Genomic DNA, 7,500 nt, shown 5'->3' with positions numbered 1-7,500 from the left:
TAACACTATATTTCAAGTGTCAGGCTCGCCCCTCGAAAAAACTACGATTTAGAGATTAATGGTAAAAAGTAACATGATATTCCAACAACACTTTCTTCTCTAATTGACATCATCAGGTAAAGATAACACTGGAGACAGAATCGAATTCCTTAGGCGATAAAATCACATTCAAATCCAACAAACAACTTTGGAAAGAGGAAACTAGGCTATAAAAAAGTGTCCAAATGTTTCTGCTAAATCCTTCTGACTTCTGATCGACATTAACTCAAATTTGTGACATTCTCAATACGATATTATGTCGGGGTAAGCTGGATATAGAGGATGAGATTAGCGGAAGAGTAGCGTCCCTTGATTGGACGTTACCCATAGAGAACGTCATGTTGGTTGTGCGAGGACGAGAGACGCATGCGCACAACCAACATGACGTTCTCTCTCTAATAACTTTTCCGCTGGTGACGTCACAGACTATGGGTGACGTCCAATCAAGGGACGCTACTCTCCCGCTAATCTCATTCCCTACTGCATTTAAATTAAACTCCCTTTATTAATCCATATGGGTAATTTGTCTTTAGGGTATATTCCAAGGGAAGGCTGGATAACCCATCGTCAGCCGGAGTGCAGCGCCGCAAACTGAGCTAGGGAGATGTGAGTTGCTCAAGATCACACAATGCAGCGGGTATTTGATCTCGATACTTTTCGGGTGAGAAGCCAAGACCGTGTACCTCTGAGCCATGTTGCACCGGTCTTCTTACGTACGTAAATATGTTTTATAGAGGCGAATGAATATTATGGTTTCTTAACTCTCTCCTTTCCATTTATTTTCAGGATCTTTTTTACTCCTAAATACAATACTAACTCAAAACAAAAATTCCCCGAGGACTCAACACCATACTGGAATATCACTAAACTATCACCTCTGTGGTGTTTGTTACATCAATAGTTTCTTAGATTTATGTAGATATGGTCAAAATTAGTTCATATTAATGATCTCTACATTTCTGAAGAATGACGGTACATTCGTAATACTTTTGGATTATTATTTCACCTCTTTATTGGATTTATTTCAGCGGATACATTTTACCCCTATTTCTATTCTACCCCCGATTTCTCACTTCTTTTACACACAAAATTGTATGCGGTGTTTTATATTCCGCCCAATTAGAAACTCCTTAGATACATATCGAACGCTTCTTTTTGTTTGAATTCCAATATTTTTCTTTTACAGACAGGTCCTCCCAAATTTCCCTTTCGTCGATCTGGAATTTAATGATTTATTTGTATTTTTATTGTTTTTTGTTCTTGGCTGAAGACGGGTTTGAACCCGAAACGCTCCGTGTTTAATATTTTGTTCGTTTTTGAAGCTGTTATATTCGTTTTTGTTTGTTATTTTTTTCAAAACAAAAATCGATTTTTAAAAACTCAAATCAAAAAGCATTAATTATATGCTATACATATTTTAATTGAGCTTTAAGAAATAGCATTTAGTTTTTATAGCTGTAAAAATAGATTTTTTTCCTTCAAATTTTATGACGTACAAGGCAAATCTGATTAAGACACTTCTTCATTGTATCGTAGCGAATAGGACCATTTTCCTGTAGTTGATAATTAGAGGGTTAAAACAACAAATAATACTATAATTATTTCGCATTTCTGTTTATTTTAACTTAAAATCCTCCTTACCATCACGCCTATCCCGACATAATACCGTTTCGAGACGATTTAATATTCGATAAGAACCGACAAGCTCTCGATCCAAGATAATCACGATTCGTCTAAATATATACACCCCTATCCTCGATAAATCAATAAAAAAAATGAATGGTGTCTTTTCCTGTTTGTTCCTTCGATTTGAAAAAAAAACAACACACGTCTTATTTTGCCTCTTAGCTTCCTGCTTGTAAGTAGACAGAGAGGTACTAATGAGTCCGAGCGGATTGTTAGTCTTTTCTAAATCTCACCAACCGGACTTAATTCAGGAAGTGATATCATTTCACACCCCCGGCATTTGCCATTAACTCGTCCAAACAAACCCAATCAACTGAAGGGTTGAAACTGTTCCGCAATTATTGTCTTCTATTTTACTACTATCTATGTTCACAACTGATTTTATCTATTTCCATTTGTTTATCTACATACCTTTTAGGTCACAATTTCATTTCACTAGTTCACAACAGTTTGTGTGGATCACATCAAAATCAACAATGTCCATTTGTTTACATGACAGATACGTTTGATTCCCTCTTAGCGGCCAGATGGAAGTATGAATCAGTATCGTACATTATTATTTTTCATAAAGAAATAGGTATTTTGCTCACGTTGAGTTAATTTTTATAGATAGTATGCGCTTGGCTAAGAAGCTCATAACATTGCCATCCGGAAGTATAACGGACCAATACACAAAACTGTGTGTATCCATGAACATTTATAGTCGGGTTAATACAGTTCAGTGAACATTACTCATAAACGCGGATGGCAAAAAAACAATAACAAAGACCTGAGTGATGTCTCTTCGAACTATCTATAGCAAACATGATATGCTCTAAGTTATTTACTGCACTTCGAAAGTTTTGTTCCGGTACAAATTTGAACCCTCTACGGAGGATGTCTTCGTTGCATTACAGTTACTGCACATGGACATGACTGTCTCAAGACACACTGCTCGGTTCGCTTGCCAACTAAGCCTACAATGCATTTTCAAGATGGATGAAATCAAGGTTCCATATTATGTCTGTGCTTTTACCGTTTCAAATAAAAAAGAGAAGAGAAAGCAATTATGGGTTCATCCTTCAATGACCCAAAGATTCCTCAAAGGTTCATTCCAAAAGACATAAGCCTAATTGTGATCTCCGAGGTCATTCTAGAAAATGTAACCGCGACTATAGAATGAGCATCGAAAGCTTTAACAACCGTCTGAATCTTGTCAAAGTAGCTATCGCTAATCAAGACACATGGTTCAAGAATTATGTGACTAGCGGAGAGACAGTCTGTGACGTTTCGCGAATTCTAATCATATGTGACCCATAGCCTCGAAATGGTATATTGTCGAGGTGTACCAGATTTAGAAAAAAAAACAACTTATAAACTAAAATGATTAGAAATACGACTTTTTAACTGTTTGATAAATAAGAAGCTATGTTATATATCTTCAATAAAGTAAATGTTAACATTCTAGATTATGAATCCAATCCCTTAGCATCTGAATCATACAACATAAACCCGATTTGAGACAACGAGTTAAATAAGTGATTCATCACCCAAAACAGTATTATGTCGGGTTGAGCTAGCTGCCAAAAAAGAAAAGAATTTCAAAATCGAAATGATCAGAAGTATGGAATTATAGTTTCTCGCTCTTAAAGTAGTCATATTATTATTCCACCCTCCTCGCCTGAGTACAATAATAAAAGAACAGCGATGGTGGCTATTTGGTCACATCTTACGTCGAGAAGATAACATCACAGCCCAAACTGCAATGACAGAATATTTCCTTCATGGCAACAAATATGTAGGGAGACCACCAACATCAATAGTAACTACCCTGAACCAGGACCTCTTTACATATCAGAAATTTTTGGATTCAGATGAGGCCCAATTAGTCCCTGAATAACTAAGAAATACTGCAGTGCCCTCCGTACTAAAGTCACAAGATCTTGACAGCCTCAAAACTCTGGCCCAGGACCGTGACCAATGGAAACGATTAACAACATGGATAGAGAGAGCAGCTATACTTATCGACCATGACTGAATCACACAATTCTCAGCAAGCGTCATTCGGACTGCGAAGCTTACTACTACTACTACCCTCCCTAAATAACGCATAATGATATCATGTTTACAACAATAATTTGTGACGTCAGATTATTAAGCGTAAATTTCACTAAAAATCAAATTCTTTAAAAAGAAGTAACATTTGAATGGTTTTGAAGCTGTCGTGCAGCGATTGGGAACACATCCGGAATTCCAAATAGCAAGAGTGTAAGAATCGTATATTGTTCTCCCATCCCCATAAATAGTAACGCGTAATGATATCAAGTTTACAATTATAATTTGCGACGTCATATTAACAAGCTTTAAATTTCAATAAAATTAGAATATTTGAAAAGAAGTATAATTTAAGAGTTTTTGAACATGTCTTTTATTCAGAGGTTACGAAATCAGAATCAATTGAGGGGTAGCTAGAATAAAAGATTTCTTACACTCGCGTTTTGGAATTCAAACTTTGTTCCCAACGCTCACTCGCAAGCTCGTGCAGCGATTGTGAACACGAATGGAATTCCAAAGAGCGAGAGTACGAATCGTATATTAATCCACACAACAAAGCATATTACCGTAACCAGTCTCACATTATTGACGGTGAATGCCATTCTTAGCCTCTAAACCACCCCAGCATAATGTCATTTTTTTTTTCACTCCAATACAAAGGTTTCTAATTTCGGCCAGATCAGTCCCGGGACAAAACTTTCTTAGTACGTTAAGTTAGAGACCCGAAGTGTACAGAACCCATTGGGATAGGACAACCCCGTCGCATTGTGTCCTGAGCAATTTGTATGAAATGAAAAGATATCGAACGTGGCCAATGTCCGTATGTGTGAAAATGATTGGAAAACTTCAGTGCGCAGTGGCCTTGAGTAATGCACTTCAAATACATCATCCCATTTCTCTGATGAAAATGAGTGCCTGACTAAAGGACTAGCATATTATAAGAGTGATCTTAGCAGGGAAAAGGTCGTAAGAAATATAGTGCTATGTATGAAATGTTCTATATGATCTACTATATGAAGCATGATATTTATATACATTATATATTGCTTTATAGATGTGTGCACGTTCACTATCATTCAAATCTATATTATCGCAAAATATTATGATTGCTTCAAAACCAATATCGTAATTGTTTCAATACTAATTTCGTAGAGTGTCTACATTTTTTTGTTATGTGATTTAGTCTTATTTCTAGTCGGGAGGGGAGGAGATTATAACATTACTATGTTAACAACATTAACCACTTAACTCCAGTACTCTGGAAAAACAAGTATTTAAAAATTGGGTCAGAAAACTCGTCTTTCAAGAATCGATCGAATTAAATGAGCCTCATCTTTGCAAAAATTCTCAAACCTTGGACCTCGCGCGTTTTTGCCAAGATAATCGTTCGATATTCGAAGGACGAGTTTTCTGGCCAAAAATTTTAATACGTTTTTCCAGACTACAACATTTGACTGGTTAAATCAATTACGTTTGTGACAGCAGTAAATATGTACTCGTAGAGTTACATTAGGCAGCAGGTGATCGGGATGAAGTGGCGGAAGTCTTGACTTGGGATGATGAGACCATTCATTTCCGGGAGGACAAGGATGAGTTATTTAGTCATGTGGTATGACACTTGACTTCGGACCGGAAGGTCCTGGGTTTGAATCCCGCTCTGAGCGGCGCATTGTTGAATTCTTGGAAAAGGCTCTTTACCCACATTCTCTCACCGTACTCAGGTGTAAAATGAGTACCTGGCCGTAAACAGTGTTGTCTTTGTCGGAAAAAAAAATGTATTATTGTCTAACAGGCGTCATGTCTCGGTTTACACGTTAAGTGTTGCTCTTGGCTAAGAACCACTTATAAAACGTTTTAAATACGTTAAGAGGATCTAATTTTTTAAAAATTGCGCCCTCCTTTCGCAACGGCACCATTAGATCACGTCGCCTAGGAATTCCATGAAGGAATATAGATAATCCTTCAAATAGGATGTCTCATGTCAACAGGAATCACCCATGTTGTACACAGTTAGAGGATATTGCTCTCTCTCTCTCTCTCTCTCTCTCTCTCTCTCTCTCTCTCTCTCTCTCTCTCTCTCCATATATACTTCACAGGAAGTATGAAACAACAACACGCAATCATAAACAACAATAACGATTACACACGCTTCCCGTAGCTTGTCCCAGTGACAAGAAACAGATCTGTAGGTGTAATAATAATTATACTTAAAATGTTTTTAAATAGCTCCTTTTATTAATAAGTTGAGCGCTATTATTTCATGGTTTTTGCTTTTATTATTTATATTAATAATATATATTTATATAATATATTATGCTCAAGTGTTTGGGTTTTTTTTTTTTGTTTTGTTTTGTTTTGTTTTTTGTTTTTTTTTTGGGGGGGGGGGGGGGTTAGTACTAAAGAGATTTCTATGTCGCGTTACTGAATACTTGAACTCTATTGTCCGACCATCTTTTAAGACTTCAAAGGACCGGATGTTTATTTTCTTCCTTACTGTAGTCTATAGTATTGGCCTTTAACATAATCAAAGGGCCCGTGTTCGATCCCGTGTGAAGTCGATTTTCTTTCTGACTCCCCTGTTTGCTTAGTCTGTATTATCCGGTGGAAATCACTTTGTAGTGTAGTATGCTGGTGTGCTATATCCAAAGGGTACTCAGCAATTGTTATTATCTGTTTCATGCTGTAGAAACTAGGATAAACTCTAGCTCCATGGGCCTAACGGCTCTAAAGGACTACTTTGGATTTAAGTACATATTGATCTATGAGTTTAAAACCATAATATTGCTAACACTGATGGTATTGGTTGATGCTGCTTCTTTCAACAAAATAGACTGCATGAACGCAGGCTAACTGAATATTAGGAGAATAATTTCCTTTTGTGAAACTCTGCTTTTCGAACTTGCACATCACAAGATCATAATATTGTTCATTCCCTAATAATTGTTGTGGTTTTTTTTTTTTGTTGTTTTGGAGGGGGGGGGGGTTATTGATTTTTATTGGGATTGGGTTTTTTATTTTGCAGATTTCTCAAAACGCAGACCAATGCAATGAGCAGCCAACCATAATAATTGTTAAAAGTATCGAGCTAAATTGAAAGAGTTCTGTTTCTTTATTGATGCAGAAGTATTTAAAGATTAGTTGAAAATGGTATATATTTATATATATATATATATATATTATATATATATATATATGTCTTTGTGTGTGTGTGTGTGCGTGTGTGTGTGTGTACGTGTATTATTTCATTACCAGTATGATAAATCTAGATTTAAGGTCTTGATAATATTGCGCATTTGCCTCATCTTCTAACACTGAAAAGTGTTGTAAATGTCGCTTAACAACGCCACTACCACAATATCTCATTCATCTGTAGTGTTTCTTTCATTCATTCTGTTTTGTTAATAAAGGATCCCCGAAACGTCCATTTTTATCTGTTTTCGTATATCAAATTTAAGCTTACATTCAATTTTCAGATTCAGGAAAAGAGAGTTAGAAATATTGCACGAGTGATGGAGCACAAGCAATTTTCCAGAAGCACAAAGATTCGAAATCCCAAAACAATCAAGAACTATCGACAATTTTAAATGATAAACGCAGTTGTCCAAACCAAAAATTGTTGATGATCAAACCTCCACCAGTTTCATCTATAAATTCTAATGATAAAAATGGATCTATCAATATTAAACAGATATCAAACAAATATGAGAATGGTGAAACGTGTAACGATAACAAATGTCTTCT

This window comes from Berghia stephanieae, chromosome 4 (assembly GCF_034508935.2).
Source record: "Berghia stephanieae isolate SIO BIC M18660-M18661 chromosome 4, UCSD_Bste_1.3, whole genome shotgun sequence".
NCBI classification, from domain to species: domain Eukaryota; kingdom Metazoa; phylum Mollusca; class Gastropoda; order Nudibranchia; family Aeolidiidae; genus Berghia; species Berghia stephanieae.
The sequence above is the reverse complement of the archived record's forward strand: the minus strand, read 5'-3'. Positions refer to the sequence as shown.